We start from the raw sequence: 18,041 nt of genomic DNA, 5'->3' as shown, positions 1-18,041 counted from the left end.
ATGTATGCCTAGGGCCACCCTCACAGCCCTGGCTCCCAGAGCCATGTCAGTGCTTGGCTGTGGTCTTGGTGGTTAGGTCTTTGCAAGGTGGAGGTGCTGTGAGTACAGGGCAGGGTTTGAGTGTTAGGAAAACTTACATGGAGTGAGTTGAGGTTGGGGCTCAGCCCCCTAGGGTTCCACAAAAGATTTTGCAGGTCAGGGTTGCCATCCAGTGTGACTGGGCAGGAGAAGGGTGGCAGAGGGCTGCTCACCTGACTGGGTCTGCTGACCATCAGATCAGCAGAGCTGCTGGGTTGATGGGTGTGGCTTGGGGACTCCCTGCTGACCTCTAGGTTTGCCAATGACCATGGTGCAGTTACCCAGGGACCTCTGGCCTGGGGCCCATAGGGTGGGGCTGTAGACAGTGCTGTATAATCAGATAAAGCCCTAAGGGCCTAAGGTTTTGGGGTCCAGTGGATAGCAAGTTACTAGCAAATTGGGGCCTGTCTGGTGCTGGGGTGACTGGCTCCTCAGCAGACTTCGTGGTCTGATGGTGGCTGTCATGCAGGGGTTTAGAAGGCGTGTGGATATAAGCTTCTAACAATTCCCCCCCTGCACCCTGCAGTAGAGTGCAAATGGATGATCTCTTAGAAACGGTGCAGTAAAATGGGTTTTTGTTTTGAAAACTTGGGGTCTAGGATCCCCGTGTTTGCAGCCTGTTTGCTAGAAGACGCTGAGATTCCTGTCTCTGGGTTTCAGCTGCTTTCCTCCTGGGCTTACCACAAGCTGTTGAGGCTCCTTCAGTCCCCACTGTCCTGGTGTCGGAGCCCTTGGGGAGCAAGGAGCTCGCTGGGCTGAGCACCGGTGCCTGGATAGAGTTTATTTTTTCTATGTTTTGAATTCTCTGTTGTAGATTTATGTAAAAATGCATTCTTTTTGAAAATAAAGATTTTCATGTCTTGTAACTTTATCCTGTGACTTTCTTCAGCATCAGCTAGTTCCTGGGGTGGGGCCTGGCACAGCTCCCCTTTGCCTTATGAGCCCACCGGGTGCTCCAACTTAAAGTTACTGTTTTTTAAAATAGCTCTTTCTTTATGAATGTTGTGTGATTCTTATGAAGGTTCTAGATGGCTGACAAAGTAAAACGAGCAGGCGAAGATAGTAAATCCTACTGTGTTAACATCTGGGGGAAGATCTTGCAGTGTGGCTCAAACATCACCTTGTATTCATGAGGAAAAGTCAACTTTTCGTTATAGAAAAATTCAGATATCCATAAAAGAGGGTATGCCATGGTGCTGCCCTGTGACCCAATCGCTCAGCTTCCCAGATGTTCACATCTGTTCCATCTACCCTCTTGAAGGGTTTAGTATAGATCTCAAACAATGATCACAAGACCAGAGAATATTCTAGTTGTTCTCAAAGATCATTCTCCAGAAGCATAACCACATGCTGTTTTCATACTAGAACAATCACTTTTCATCAAATATCCAGTCAATGGTCAAGTATTTTCCAATTGTCTTATTAGTATCTTCATATATGTACCTGTGTGTGCATGTGCATGGATACACATGCACAAAGATGTGTATGTAGCTACACACGTAGCTGGCTAGTTTGGGAGACAAATAGGTCCACCATGTATTTGGCTAACTAATCTCAAGTCTGCTTTAACTCTTGTGACTGGTACATACACTGCCCAGCTACATTTTCTACCTTTGGGGTTTAGTAGGATGCTGCTATCCTGCTCTTAGTATGTGCTGCCATCTGATGGGAGGTGTGGGGGTGGGGATGGGAGCTACCTAATGGTGTGACTGAAGAAATAGACCTCCTCCCACCAACTCCACCACCATATGCCCCCAAGGTGTCCCACTAATACCAAAATCCTATTACCTCAACTTTTTTTCCATTTCATTCAAAATGTCTTCTACTACTGAAAACACATGGTTTCAACAAAAAATTCAAAGCAGAAAGCAATTTGGTCTTGAGGGGATTGGCTCTAGGTTCTCCCTATTTTCCCTCACCATTTATCAGTTGGAAGCCATTTGTCCTGTAGACATAGCCTGCTCCAGATTCTGCTGATTGTGGTTTTTCAACCTCTTCCCCTGCCTTTGTCCCATGTCCCCTGTGAACTGGAGGCATGTCAGGCTGAGCTCCAGTCCTCACACTCACAGGTGCTGCTGTGCATTTCTAAACTGTGGCATTGTCAATCAGGTGGGTTTGATTTAATCTGGTAAGCCTCTTGCCAAGTGCTCAAGTGAGCCCATATTTTAAAAGCATATTTAAAAGCTCTTATGCCCTCACAGAAGTCCCAAGAAAGCACTTACAGAAGGCACCTTTTGCCCCCTCCTGGTTTCACCCCTTTGGGGATGTCTGTCTACAAGAATGGCTGTTGCATTCTGCATGTTCTGCTTTAGTCAGTGGGAAAAGCAGCCCACAGGGATAAGGGTGATGGGTGTGGTGTGGTCTGGCCACTTATGGGGTCATAGTCCCTCACAGGGTAGCCTTAATGATCAGGGTGGGTTCTGAGGAACAGGAAGGGCTCATTCAGCTGAGATGCCACAGAGAAAAACAATTCAGGAGGGAGGCAAAGCAGGCACTGCTGTCCAGAGGAAGGATGGCAGGTCCACTCTGAGCCCCAGGCCCCTGAGAGGAGGCACTAAGCTCTCAAAAGCAGCCTGTCAGGACAGGGACAAGATAGAACAAACAGGCAGAAACACAATACAAGAGTCCTTTTAAAAAGAAGGCAAAGTGCCTTTCCTACAAGTATAGAATGGATGTTTGCTGAGGAATTGATTGGATGCAACACCCTGTGAGATGTGACAACCAGCTCAAAGAATTCAGGGTCCACACTTAAGCAAACAGGGAAGCTTAAGAGGAATTTGCAGACAGATGCAAAGACGTAAAAATGCACAGGGCAGTAATGATGGCATCCCACTGGACACAAGTTTTGCACTTCTGTGACAAGTGTTTTCACAATTCACAAAGTTGTAAACTAGCTCAAAGACAGCAAAGGGCAGAGAAGGCCTGGAGGGCTGCAGGACTGGGCAGCCAGCACTGTACCCTGTTCAAGGTCTTGCAGTTTGTCCCACTCCATCAGGAGGGTGGAGTGCAGGAGGAGGCCAGATGGGGCAGGTAAGGCCTTCCACGCATAAGCATGGGGATGGCAAAGAGGCAGGGAGGGCCCGCAGCTCAGAAAAGGAGCTGTCCCGAGATTCCACATGAGGTGCCAGCACCGGCATCCACGCAGTCCGTCTGAGCATCAGGGGGCTCTGGGCTCGGGCGCACTCACGCCTGGGTGCACTCTCCCAGCGACCGCGCTGGCCTCATGACGATATGGGGCTGATGAGCTCACCAGCCTCAGTTTATCTTCACAGCCCAGCCCAGTCCCCTGGAGTTAAGGCTCCAACACGACACATTGCTATCCCTGCTTCCGTATTTGCGGACAGTTGGCTACAGGCCAGTGGAGGCAAGGTTCGCTGCTTCCCTCCCCGCTCATTTCTCGATGGCCACAGCACTGCTTTTTGAGACCGCGATTAAAAAAACGGACAAGAAAAAAAAAAAAACCATGGTTAGATGCCACAAAGTAGGTGGCAATGCCTTAACCGTATGCGTGTTGTAAGGCCCAAGGGCCTCTTCCATCCTTGTCAAGGGGAGTGCTAACCTTCTCTCCTTTCATACAACACAACCTATAATATAGTCCACATACTATTTATGACCCCAGGATAGCGCCACCTTTCCCTTACGGTGACTTTTCGTCAGTCCGTCACACAGACACACCTGTGGAAACTCTAGCATCCAGTCGGTAACTAAGAACAGTACATCAAATCGTCTGCACTAATTTAAACAAGTAAAAACAAGAAAAATCTATTTTTTTTCTTCCTGCTTTTAATATATTCATAATACAAACCAATCAGAGGCCGAGGGGAACACCAGCGGTCCCAGCGGCATTCGGAAACAGATTTCCCCCGGAACTAAAACAGAGACCATGCGCACTACCTACATTGACACTCCTTACGGGCGGTCCGGGAGAGACACGAATTGTCTGCGGAAATGGAAGTTGTTTGTAACGAATCAGAAACCGACCAGCCGGAGATCCGCTTTCCGGACTTCCGGCGGACGCGGCCCTGCGCTTGGAACTGTGGGTGCTGGGGGGTCGTGAACCGTGCAGGGTGTCTGGCAGACGCCAGGGGGCGACATCCGCGCAGGCTCCGCTCCCGGTCGAGCCCGATCTGCGCATGCTTCGATCCGGCCCCGGGCCAGATCAGCGCATGTTGCGTTTTCTTCGGATGTTCGCCCGAGCTGGGTTCGTAACCTGGGTTCGATACCCTACGTTGGGTTTCGACGAATATTTCCGCTGCGTTCGTCTTCCCGGCTTTACATTTAAATTTAAATTTTAATACTTCCGATGTGATCGCCTGCGCGGTTTAGGTGACTGGCAGGACTGACGCCCGGGGAATTCTGCTTAATTTTTTCCTTATCCGCACGAACCGAAGCCCGAGTAGCCCCACGTCCTTGGGAGCCGGGCGTGGTTTTGTTTGTTTTGTTTAAGCGGCAGATCCAGAACGGTCGTGGAGCCCACTTCGCGGGCCGCAGCTGCGTTCCCTAGTTATTTTCAGTCTTCTCTTTTGTCACCCCTTCCTGCTAGATTGTAAGAAGTGTCTACAGGAATACTACTGTCCCTCTCCCCACCGCCCACCCCCGAAAACGTCATTGTCGTTGTTGTTATGTGCCATCGAGTCAGCCCCGACTCATAGCGACCCCTCCTTGGGTTTCCGAGGCAGTATCACTACGGAAGTAGGATTGCCCATCCTTCCTTCCGAGGAGTGGCTGGTGGGTTTGAACCGCCAGCCTTCTGGTTAGCAGTCAAGTGCTTTAGCCACTATGCTACCAGAGCTCCTCGAAAACATCATAATCCATCACTAATTATAAAACAAATGGGCTTAAACTGCCATGCAGTACCACATCATTTGTTTAAAAATGACAATAACATGCGTGCATCTGTGAGGTATGTACGTGTGTGAGCCCATATATTTACAGATGAATACGTGTGTACACGTGGATATATACAGGTGGGACAAAATGATGGTGACATGCATGAATATATGTGGTATGTGCATGTGTGTGCATATATTTTACAGCTATACATGCGTGCACACACACGCACTTACAGAGACAGGAAGGAGACAAAATGGCAATGACGTGCATGCGTGTATGAGGTTATGTCCAGTGGTTTTCTAGCTGGCAGTGACCTATGCCTGTGAATGGTTTGTGCTTTCTGAATTCTGCATGTTCATCTGAAAAACTAGACTCAGTTTGTTGGTCAGGTGGTGGTGATGTTGTAGGTGCCATCGGTTCTGACTCATAGTGATCCCATGTATGATAGAATGAAACACTGCTGGGTCCTGCGCTATCCTCACAATCAGTGCTGTGCTTGAGGCCATTGTTGGCAGCCACTCTGTCAGTCCGTCTCACTGAGGGTTAGTTAAGTAGGTGGATATATTACTTCTTACCCTTGAGAGTCTGGGGCAGGGGCAGGGACTGCTGAAAGGGAGCAGGTGGAAGTGAGGATGGGGGTGTGTGGCCAACTGAGGCCAGAGGCCATTCGGGTGTATCCCTCCTAGCTTGAAAATTTCGCGGTAAACCCATGGGTTATGGCTGAGGAACATGGGCAAGTCCTTCCCCTGGGGTGCTGTGCTGGGCAATTCCAGGAGCCTCCACCAGGGGGCAGGGCTGCACCTCTCAGGGCTCCAGTGGGGCTGAGAGGGAGAACTCAAAGTCCCTTTGGCTGTCTTCCCGAGTCCCCTGGGGGACAGACGGGTAAATGTCTCACCTTCTCTAGTCCTCACTGCTTGCAGGGGGCAGTGGGGAGCAGGCCTGCCTTTTCATCTCACCTTCTGGATCTCTGTGGCCTTGGACAAGGCGATTCATAGTTCTGTGCCTCAGTTTCCTCTTCGCTGAGGTGACTGACTACAGAGTTGTGAAGAAGTGTTCGGCACAGGTCTTGGCAACGAGGAGGCATACCAGGGCTCAGAGTGTTAAAGGACGTCTGAAGGTGACACCTGGCCGAAGTACAGGCAGGCACTGGGGCTGGAGCCCAGGATCCTCTCTCCTGGCATCCAGGTCCCTCTGACCTGGAGGGACTGAGGGCTGGGCCAGTGATGCGGATCTTTGTTTCACCACCCTTGGCCCCTGGTAGGGGAGCTCTCCTGGCACAGTGCCTAAGGCATTTGACTGCTCACCAGAAGGCTGGCAGTTTAAACCCACCAGCCACTTCTTGGAAGGAAGGTTGGGCAATCTTACTTCCGTAGTGATACTGCCTCAGAAACCCAAGGAGGTGTTGCTATGAGTCGAATCTGACTCAATGGCAGTGGGTTTGGTTTATTTTTTTTCTTGCCCCTGGTGGCTGTGTGTGGGACTTCCAGTTCTTGGGGTTCATGGCATGTGTGTGCAGGCGAAGGCTCTAGAAATTGTTACTTCTTTCAAAGGTGAATTGTGTTTTGTGTCATGCAGCTGAATTCTCTCATTGCAGAAGCTTTCTAAGCCATACAGGCAAAGTTGAAACATAAAAAAGAGCATGGTCTTACCCACACCTTCCAACGGGCACAACTTTTGATTTCCGTGGATGAAAACCACTTACATACTTATAATTTCCTATTTCCTGTAATTTGCCCGGTTGTAAAACAGCTCAGAGATGGCCACAGGGCGTGAAATAGGGCAACCAGTGCTTTTTTGCTGGTTTCAAGCCTTTTCACAGAAAGCAGACTACTCCATCAGGAGGTTTGCTGCACCGGGAAAGCAGGAGAGCCTAGCGAGGCCTTTTTGGTGAATAACTTTCCAGACTTGTTTCTGCTTATTTATGGTTTAAAACAGGATATTTCCTTGTGCTGAAGACTGTTCCCCTCACAGTCTAACATTTCTGAGCTTGGGACATAGCATAAGCGAAGTGTACAACTAGTGCTATTTTGATGCTGCATCTTGAGCTAATGGTGTCGAAGGGGTGCTGCAGTTTTCACAACCTGATTTTCTCCTTGCCTCAGTGTCCCTTGTGCCTCCTCCACCAGGGTGGCCAAGAGCTGCTCCACCAAGGCCCCAAACCATCTTTGCTTCTACGGAGACAGTGATAATTGTCTGGGGAGGGAGAGGCCCCTCCTTGAGGGCCGCTATTAATAAAGTGACCGCTGACCCCGGACGTGCAGGAGGGAGTGGGTCTGAAGTGTTCTCAGGGTTGGCCTTTGGCTGGAGACCTTGCCTGACCCTGCCGGCCCTGGAGCACCCATTTCTGTCCTAGGCCTGATGACCCCTGGTGGACCGGAAGCCCTGTGTGGACAAAGTGCTGGGGCTGCCCTTCCTCCTTGACATAAATATTCCAGGACTGCTTCCCTGAAAGTGTCCGGAACAGCCTGAGGGAGGGAAAGGCAGGGACCTGGGGCCTGCGGGACTCACACACTGGTCTAGAACCTTCTCAGCTGCCCCACTGTCCAGCTCTGTTTATAGACCCTCAGGCAGAGGGACCTTGTTTTACTTCTCTCTCAGTCAGCCCCTGAGTGTTTGTGGATGTGGCCTGGGGACAGAAAAGGGGATGACTCCACACCTTCCTGAAACCAAGTCTGTTCTGGAGACAGGAAAGACAAGAGCTAGGGAAGGGACCAGTGTTACCATGTCTGGTTATATCTGTACATGTTTCTCGGGCTATGTCCTGGGTCAGGAGGGAAGCAGACTATTAAACAATTGGCTATATGAGCAAGAAGCAGCCAGAGGACAGCCCGGGGATGAGGGGGTGTCTCTTCTGCACACGTTTTTGGGTTTCTCCTTCCTCTCCCATTTCAGCCACACAACAGCTGTGAAGTAAGCCCTGCTGCTGCCTGTGCCTAGCGCTTGAGAAACCAAGCGACCCATGGACCAAGCTACCAGTCAAGGTTATACCCTGAGTGAGGGTGCACTGGCTCAGAGCCCCTGTTCTTGAGGACGTTGCCAGAAGGCCACCTGGAGCAGAGGCAGTAGCTGAAGCTTTGGGGCTGGTGGTCTGGTCCTGCAGGAAGATCTGCTGGGTCAGAGAGGTGGAGTGGCCAGGAGGCTTCCTGAAGGGTGCGTCGTGCACATTGCATGCTGCATTGAGAGGCACATACTCTAGGCAGGGCCATAGACTGGGCATGGTCAGGGGTGGGAGCCTTGAATAAGGAGGTCTGGCAGGTAAAGAGGGTCTGGTGGGCTCAGAGAAATGGGACTGGCCCAAGGAGCCTGACATCTGCCTGGTGCCTGCTGATGCCCAGGGTAGGGGCCACCCTGAGGCCCAGTGCTTGGCACAGCCCTATTCCAGGGCAATCTCTGGAAGCAGGAGCCTTGTGCCCACTGGTAGACAAGGCTGCATTCCATCTGGTTTTATTCAGCCCTCCTGTCCTGCTGAGAGCCTCTGCCACGTTCCAGCCATGGATGCACACCCTGGACTGGCCCCCTTCCCTCGCTGGACATTCTGGCTCTTTCCCAAAAGCTGCACACATTTAACCAGGCAGCACAGGCCTTGCTTGGTACAGGGAGGGCTGGAGAAGTTCCGGAAGCAGAGCTGGGCATTCCCAGTGGCGCTGAAGGACCAAAATAGCCTGCATGAGAGACAGCAGTGGTGACTCTGTTCCGGCTCCCTGCCGGGTCCCCGAGGCTCTGCACTGCCGGCAGCCACATGTTGGCTTGGCAACGTACACACCTTTTCTGTAGGGCACTAAAACTCACCCTTGAAGATGAGGCTGCCAGACAGACCAAGCCTGGCCTGGGAAGAAGTAAGAGTGCCAACCTTCTTTCTCCTCTTAGGCACACTGATCAAAGCAGCCAGTATAGCATAGAGTACCTACTATGTGCTGGCTGCAACCAGGTGCCTGTGGAGCTGGGCATTGCTTTCTCCAGTGACAGAGGAAAAAACTGGAGTTCAGAAGGATCCCCAGCTGGTAGAGAGCAGATTTGAAGGCAGCTCTGTGAGTTGCTTTTTATTTTTATTTATTTTATTTTTTTTTATTGTGATTTGGGTGAAGATTTACAGAGCAAATTCACTTTCCATATAGCAGTTCACACACACTTTGTCTCATGTCATTGACCACAGTTTACCACAATGCAACAGCTCCCCTCTCACTTCCTCCCCATAATTACCTCTTCTCAATGTCCATCCCTCCATACACTCCTGCCCCCTGAGCTGTCTCCCTGTGCATAAGCAGCCCTTCTTTCTCCCATGATTATTCTCTCCAAGGAGTGTATCTACTTGAGGTAAATGTTCAACTGATGTGCCTGTATTTTGTTTGGCTGAAAACCACAGGTGTGGGTTCAATTCCAGACCTAAAGGGCAGTTAGGGGCCATAGTTTCAGTGGTTCTACCAGGCTCTATCAGACCAGCAATCCTCGTCCCCCCCCACCTTTTTTTTCCCCCTCCAAATGATTTTGAGTTTTGTTCCACATTGTTCTCCCTCTCTATCAAGGATCTCCTACATAGATCCCCTTCCAAGTGGATGACAGTGGTAGTCGGGCACCATCTAGTTCTTCTGATCTCATAGTCATATAGGCTGCAGATCGGATGGTGTACCAGTCACTAGGACTGATAGTTTCCATGAATTTTGGTTTTCTTCATTCTTCTTTGCTCTGGATGAGGAGAGACCCATCATTGCATCTAGATGGCAGCTTGCTAGCTTTTAAGATCCCAGATCGCTTGTGAGTTGCTTTTTAACAGCGAGCCAAGGCTGGTGATCGATATCTGCTGAGAGCCACATGCCTTCCTCCACCACCACCACCACAGGGAACATGCCTTCCATGGCCTTACATACTTGGGAAATTCTGTTTATATCTTATATTCTGGCACCTGCCACATGGCAGCTGTAAACTTCACTCACTCCTGCTTGTTGAAGACCTACTGTGTCCCCTGTCCTGAACCAGACCCCCGGAAGAAAGCCGTCACACAAAGAGACATGGGCAGACTTTGGAACTTACTGGTCTAGGGCAGAGCCACCACCAGTAACTGATTCCTGAATCAGAGTTGTGGGTTTGGTGCCCTGGGATCTTGTGGTGTGAACAGAAGAGTTCTGGCAGGCTCAGTCATGAGGGCGAAGCCTGGAGACTAATCTAGAGTTTGCTGGGGGAAGACGGAGAGGAGAGGCTCTGGGAAGAGGCATAGCTGGTGCAAAGGTCCGGGAGTAGGAAAGAGCAGGGCTCCAGAATGACTGGAAGGAAGGCTCAGAGGCTGCAGATGGGCAGGGGTCAGCCCCATGATGGGCGAGGGTCTTCAACCAGTGGCTGCAGGAGGCTGGGGCAGGTGATGGGATCAATTTCCATGTGACAAATTCCTCTCTTACCCAGCGACATTATTGGACTGGCCTGCATCCCACCCTGGGTGTCTCCAGGGACCTAGCAGCCCCCCATGTGGCCCATGCATCTTGTCTAGAGCCCCTGGTGCTATAGTTATGGGTTGGAGCAAGCTCTACTCACCCCCCCACACCCCCCCATGGGAGTGAGAAACACCATGTGCTGGGAATCTGGGATACAGCTCTGGAGACTTGTACTGTGTGGCTGAGGAGGCCCTTGCATGGACCACCCCTGTACCAGGGGTTCTGGAGGGGCTAGTGGCCCCAGAACCATCCTGTCCACAGACAAGAGGCACCTCGTTGGTGCTGGCCTTCGTGAAGGGTGTGGGAGCTGGGGCCCTCTTGCACCCATTTCTCCTGCCATTCTGGGAAGGATGTAGAGGGATCCCCTCACAGAAGGGCCCCTCCTGGTGGGCACCCATTGTCAGGCATCAAAGGATGAGAGTGGGTGGCGAGAGTGGCAGTGTCCTTCCCAGGGGCCTTTTGCCAAGTTGGGCTGGGCCTTGATGTTGTCTCAGCCTCTCTGCAGCACCTTGAGGCCAGCCTGTTCTGCCTGTTTGGGATGAGGAAGCAGGTGCTGGGTCAGGCTGAGTTGGGGACGTCAACTTTTGGGCCGTGTGCTGAGCCTCAACCAGACTTTCTGGGAACTGAGAGCCTTGCCTCAGGATCAGATGTGGCTGAAAAGGGTCCCTGCAGCACAGTGGGGGAGGGGGAGGACCCTTGCTACCCTGTGCCCCAGGCTTTCTGCAGAGTCCTAATCCCAACCCCGTGACCTGGAGTTCCCTGTGGCCCCAAGGCCTTGGCTAAGAGGCCTAGGGCAATTTCCGGCTGTGCTGAGCCTGGGTCTGGTCACGTCTCAGTTCCCCACAGACTCCGCTCTGGGCCTGCTGCCTGTAGGGGGAGGACACAGTACCCACACAGGCCACCCTGAGCTGGTATGGCCTGGATGCAGGAGTGCAGCCGAGACCACACACCAAGGCGGGAGAAGGCTGGTTCAGCCTGCACAGACTCCCCATCTGCCGTGGCGGTGGTGGACAGTCCTGTCAGGAGCCCAGGCTCGGGTACCGATCCAGCCAGAATCCTGTGTTGCCCCACGAGGGAAGCAAGCCTCTGTGTGTGTGTGTCCTGCGGGAATAGATGACCACATATAGTGCTAAAAACAGAAGTGACCTCTTATGGTTCTGGAGCCAGAGTCTAAGATAGGTGTGGGCTGGGCCACACTCTCTGGAGGCACCAGGGAAGGTCCTTCCTGACTTCTCCCAGCTTCTGGGGCCCCCAGATGTCCCTGGCTTGTAGCTGCATTGCTCCTATTTTCACATGGCTCCTCTGTGTCTGTCTCCCCTTGCTGTCCCTCAGGTCACTGGTCAATGGATAGGGGGTCCCCCTGAATAATCCAGGATGACCCCATCTTGAGATTCTTAATCACATCTGCAAAGACCTTCATTCCAAACGTGGTCACATTCACAGGTTCTAGCACATAGCTTTTTGGAGGCCACCAGTTAACTTGTTACACCCTCCAGACATCAGTTTCAGCATCTGTGAAATGGGGATGAGCAAGCTCGGGCAGGGTGGGTTGAGGCCTGGGTCCAGATTCCTGCTTCCTGTGCCCAATCCAGCTTTCCTTTCTCTTTGCCCCCAGGAGGGCTCTGTTTCTCTGAGGGAAGCAGTCTCATCCCAAAGTCAGGCTCGGGTTTGTCCCTACTCTGTCACCAGTGCTCTTGTGCCCTTGGTGAAGTCATTCCTGCTTCTGTGAAGTGACCCTTGGGCCTCTGAGGGAGATGTGCCCTTTACAGGGCACACAGACCCTAAGACCTTAGACTCATTTTGTGCTTAAAACACAACAGTGACCTTCTACCACTAGCGCAGAATAAAACGCATGAGGCCAGGCTGGTCACCTCGATAGCACACTCCCATCCCATGCAGTGACAGTGCCCATCCACGCTGCCCCTATTTGTGCTGTGCCCATCTGTGCTGCACTCACCTGGACTTCACCCACCTGTGTTGTACATACCTGAGCTTCATACACCTGTGTTGTGGGCTGGGAGGGATGCAGAGCCCCTATTGAGTGGGACAGAGCCCTACACCTTCCCTATACTCAGGTGCCCCAGAAGGCACACTGCGCATCTTCAGATGGGGTGACACAGACCCAGGTGTGAATCCTTGTAGCAGCCCTCCAGATCAGCCTGCTGACCCCATCTTACAATGAGGCTATACCCCCTCAGAGAGGCACTGGGAGGTCCCTAGCGTCACATAGCTGGATCAGAGCCAGCCAGGGCCAGGGCACCAGGCCTCTGGTTTCCAGAGCACTATGGTCCTAAGCCATTGCTCTTCTCTTTGGACAGCAGCCCCTGGCCAGCAACAGGCCTCAAGGTGTTGCCCTGAGCTCTGGCAGGGCTGACTCAGGACTGGTTCATGGGAGCTCTGAGTTTTCTCCCAGTTCTCTTCTTTATTTAACCTCTGCTGCCGTCGCTGCTCAGCTCGGAGCTAGCCTCCTCTGTGCATAGCCCTGCAAGCTTGGAGTTCTGGTCAGCTCACTCTTCTTCCCTCCAGGCCAGTGACTGGAGTAAGGCTGAGGGACATGGTGCGGGCAGGCCATGCCCCCCCTGATCCATGCACCCAGACCTTGGCTTACCACATCAGGCTGTGAGTACCAAGTGCCTTTGGCCAGGCACAGCACAGGGTGGAGACCACCTGCCCCCCAGAGCATCTCCTTCTTTAAAAAGGACATGCGGATGTATGTCTAAATGGAGAGTGTATCCAAGATCATATACAGGGTTGGCAGACAATGGGCCTCTCGAAGAGTATGAAGGGATGGACACTGGGAGGAGGTAACTATGGGGAGGAAGTGGGAGGGGAGCTGCTGCATTGTAAATTTTGGTCAATGACATGAGACAAAGTATATGTGAACTGCTGTATGAAAAGTGAATTTACTCTGTAAATCTTCACCCAAATCCTAATAAAAAAAAAAAAAAAAAGGACATGCGGGCAGCATCTTCTGACCACCTCTAATTTCATAAGAGGGAAACAGAATCACCCTCAGTAGGCCAAGGCTGTTCCAACCTTTTTACCAACTGTGACGCCAACCGTTCCTCCTGCGGCACTCACTACTTTTCTGCTGGTTTCGATAATTCATTGCAGTGGCCACACAGAACTCACAGACAATACTCACGACTATGGGGTTTACTAGCAAAGTAACAGGTTACAATTCAGGTTTGGAACGCTCTCAGGATACAATTCTTGGATCAGGATAGTCTCCCCTCTGCTATGTCCTCAGGCTCGCCTCTCTGGCCCTTGGCCTCTGGGCCTGACCTCTGCCCTGCTCTGGCAAGTGTTAGAAAGCTCTTTTAACTCTGCCAATAGGGACTCCTACGTGCACTCCACTCTGCCAGTAAGCCTCCTGCTCAAGGACACTCAGCTTTCTCACTCTGTGGGCTGGCAAGCCCACTGCTCTGTCTCATTTTTCTTGGTTTTTCTGTGGGTGGTTTCTGCCATTTTTATTCCAGGGGCGTCTAGAGCAGTGATCTTGGGTCCAAGGACACACTCTACTCCACCTTTGGTTTTTCTCTCTTGGTGGTGGTGAGAACCTCCTTTCTGTCTCTAGGAAGACTCATTTTAAACCTAGCAGAATGACAAAATTAACCAATCCCCACATCAGAGTTCCATACACCTCATTTGCATGATCCCACGCAGTAATCTGGAGCTCTGGTGGCACAGTCCCTAAGTCATTTGACTGCTAACCAAAAGGTTGGCCGTGCAAACCCATCAGTCACTCCGTAAAAGGAAGAGGAGGCAATCTACTTCTGTAAAGATTTACCAGCTTGGAAACCCAATAGGGGTTGCTGTGAGTCTGAATTGATTCGATGGCAGCAGGTTTGTTTTTTTGGTGGGGGTCACAAAGACTGATTAGAAAAGCCATACCAAGTAATTCACTGCACCACACCTTCCCTGCAGGATGAGGGTGATCCCACCTACTTGGAGGGGCATGGGAGCAGTAAATCAAGTCCGAGTGTGAAAAGTGCACAATAAGGCCGGTGCACAGTAGGAGCTTGTGAAAATGAGTAGGACAAGACTTGGTTAAGAGTGAGCTGCCAGCATGCAGACCTTGAGGCAGGCATTTCCTTTGAGCAAAGATGGGTGCTCCCGGGGCTGTTGGGAACTCTCAGGGAGGAAGAGGCTCTGAGGTGGTCATCCACGTTTCCTTCTAGAATAATACACAGGGGATCTGAGAATGCCTTTCCCATGTATCTCATTAAATTCAGGTCCTATTGACATAAAAACCACTGTCCTTTTGGTAGGGGTAAAAAGATGTCTTTGTTCTTTTAATTTTTGAATTTTCTGAAAAGGGCTTGAAGGAATTACTGATGAAGATCAGAGACTATAGCCTTCAGTATAGATTACACTTCATCATAAATAAAACAAAAATCTTCACAACTGAACCAATAAGGAACATCATGATAAAAAGAGAAAAGATTGAATTTGCCAAGGATTTAATTTTATTTGGATTCACAATCAACAAGTGACCTTCAAGAAATGAAATGACAAATTGGGTTGGGAAAATCTGCTGCAAAAGGCCTCTTTAAAATGTTAAAGAGCAAAGATGTCACTTTGAAGACTAAGGTGCTCCTGACCCAAGCCATGGTATTTTCAGTTTCCTCTTATGCAAGCGAGAGCTGGACAATGAATAAGGAAGACTAAAGAAGAATCGATGCCTTTGAATTGTGTTGGCGAAGAACAGTGAATATACCATGGACTGCCAGAAGAATGAACAAACCAGCCTTGGAAGAAATATAACCAGAATGCTCTGTAGAAGAAAGAATGATGAGACTTCATCTCTTTTACCTTGGACATGTTACCAGGAGGGACCAGTCCCTGGAGAAGGACATCATGTCTGGTAAAGCAGGGTGTTAGTGAAAAAAGGAAGACCTACAACAAGCTAGATTGACATAGTGGCTGCAACAATGGGCTAAAACATAGCAACGATTATGAAGATGGGACAGGACCAGACAATGTTTATATCATAAGTGGCCTGTTCATGGTCTTTACCCATTTTATTTTCTAATGAGATAGCCATCTTTGTATGTATCTGTAGGAGCTCTTTACATATTAACAATACAGATTCTTTTTCAACTGTGTGTGCTGAAAATGCTTTTCTAGTTTGTCTTTTGTCTTTTACTTCATCTGTCATTTGACTTTTACACTTGGACATCAATTTTCATTTTAGTCATATTGCTCTGTCCTTTGTGGTGGTCATTCTTGGTGTGTGTGCTGGTGGTCTCAAGCAGGCAGCCTGGGTTGGGGCGCTGGGGAGACATGGTCCTTGCTGGGGCTGCTGAGCTGGGGTTTGACTTTGTGCTCCCAGTAGCTTCCTGGGGGTGGACGTGACGGTGCCACTGAACTCTTCTTGGAAATGCATTTGTGGCAGAATGTTTCGGGTCATCCCTTTTGGCTTTTATCAACCTAAACAGGACATTCTGTTGCAGTAACCGAGATTACGCTTGGTTTGCTGGAAAATCAAAGACATGTGGGTGTGTGTGCACGTGTGTGCATGTGCGTGTATGGAAACGGGGCAAGAGTCACCCAATTAACAATTTAAAACAAGCCTCTGAAGATCCTTAAAAGTCCACTTCCTTTGAGCCCAGGCCCTTCCCTGAGCACTCAGCTGTCTGGGTGTCACAGGAGAGCCCATTGAGAGAGGACGAAGTAGGCATGAGACAGCATATGACCACCCCCTCTTAGACTGTCAGAGGCCAATGTGTTCCCCTGGGCATGGGCAGTTATGTCCATGAACAGTCCCCAGTGCCTGGTATCAGATTGGATGGAGGTCATGCTTGTTCTAGGCAGGGCCCCACAGAGAGTACCTGGAATCAACTTGATCCACAGACTTCCCAGCACCATGCGGCGATATCGCTGTTCTACCCATTTACAGGTGGGGAAGCCTGAGGCCTGAAGTCTTTGAGTAGGCAGAGGCCTCTGTGTTGCTGGGTCCCTTTCTCCTGCCCCCTCATCATAGGATGCAGTGAAAAACGGAAGTCTGTCAGTTCTGATGTTTGTTAGGCCTTCTGAGGACAAGGTTTCTGACATCTAGGACCACTGGTATGGGCAGGCTCACCTTGCAGTTACACAGCATGGCTGGCTTGGCTCTCTTCTTGCTCAGCTGTGGCCAGGCTCACTGGGCCAGATTTGCCCTCATGGAATGGGGTGATGCTTCCGGGATAGGGGTACATTAGATAAAGGGACTGTGTTTCCAGCATACAGAAGGTGCTCAATTGTTGATGATGCTGGGGACTACTGAAGCTTGGCACAGAAAGGGAGGCCTATTACGCTTCTTTCTAAGTATATGATTCCCAGAAGGTGGCCCTGTGGCTCTTTACATGGGGGTTGCTGTTTTTGTTAGCGCTTTTGAGTTGGTTCCAACTCAGAGTGACCTCATGTGCACCAAAAGGAAACACTGCCCGGTCCTCACAATCCTCACAATCACTGCTACGTTTGAGCCCATCATTGCAGCCACTGTCAGTCCATCTCGTAACTGCCTGGAGGAGAAAGGGATAACTTAATGACTCTTGAGATGGGCCTATGGGGCAAGTGCCGACTCCCACTGTGTGAACGTCAATGACCACCTGGAAGCAGTCACTTCAGGTGTGGTAGTTAAGTTTGTGCGTCAACTTGGCTGGGCCTGACTAAATAGTTGGGCAGCTGAATGTAGTTATTTCCCATGGTGATATTGGTAATTAACTCCATGGTAGAATCTATTGGAGCAGCTGAGTAGCTGCTTTGGGTATGTGATCTGTTTCCCGTATATAAGAAATAGCTTCGGGAATGGTCTCTAGCTTATGGCACGCTTGAACCCTGCACGTGGCCAAGTCATTGTTCAGCAGCCTGCCGTGCTCTGCTGATCTTTGGACTTTTAATGGACTTGAATTAATGGCCGGCTGGGTGGTTTGATAATATGGGGACTGTGCCTTATTACTTGTCAACCTTGGGCTTGTCAGCCTCAGCAGCCAGCAGCTGAATGAAGAAAAGTCTCCAGCTTCAGTGGGCCAGGAGCAGGAGGCAGAGCTGAAGTCCAAGGTTGAGGGGCTTTCACCCAGTCCCCAGAGCCTGGCACTTTGAACTTGGACTTAAAGCCTCCAAATTGTAAGAATAAACTCCTGTTTGTTAGGGCCATCCCATTTGGGATATATTCTTGTCAGAGTGGTATGAGGTAACAAAAATATCAGGTGTTCACTCCCCCTTCCTGAGTGACAAGGACAAGTTCTAGGGAACCAGGCAACTTGGGTTGTGTACTCTGACTGGGCAAGACAAATCTCTCCTATCTGTGAAATGGGCCTAATGACAAGGTTGCCTGCCATGCCACCAGGTTAGTGAGAACCACTAGGCAGTTTCTACACTAACCCTTTAAGCTTCATGTGGAAGCAGAGTATTCTCACACCTGGTACTCTTCTGCCTTTCTGTGGGGTACAGAGTTGCTCCTTGTCCACTTCCCCTTGGTTCTCTCAGGCCCCAGAGGGAGACCTTCGATGCTCCTGAGGCTGCATGTGAGTGTGGCCCTTGAATTCTTGAAGCAAGAGCCATCCTCTAGAGACATGCTGCCCCCCTCGCAGTCATGCCACCCCTCCTCCAAGTCATGCTGCTCCCACCCCTCAGTCATGTTACCCCTCCCCTAATCATGCTGCCCCCTTACCCGTCATGTTGTCCCCTCCCCCAGTCATGCTCTCCTGTCCCCCCCCAGTC

The 18,041-nt window shown here is 50.7% G+C and overlaps 1 non-coding gene across 1 annotated transcript; it reads right to left on the bottom strand.

Annotated features, from left to right (window-relative positions):
- Positions 1-3,533: 3,533 nt before the first annotated feature.
- On the bottom strand, positions 3,534-3,659 carry LOC122151435. The gene has a single exon (XR_006164150.1). It is a non-coding gene; the product is annotated as a U6atac minor spliceosomal RNA (small nuclear RNA).
- Positions 3,660-18,041: the final 14,382 nt, after the last annotated feature.

This window comes from Orycteropus afer, unplaced genomic scaffold (genome assembly GCF_000298275.1).
Source record: "Orycteropus afer afer isolate SDZICR_OR568_19922 unplaced genomic scaffold, OryAfe1.0 scaffold00456, whole genome shotgun sequence".
NCBI classification, from domain to species: domain Eukaryota; kingdom Metazoa; phylum Chordata; class Mammalia; order Tubulidentata; family Orycteropodidae; genus Orycteropus; species Orycteropus afer.
This window is presented reverse-complemented; position numbering and strand designations above follow the sequence as displayed.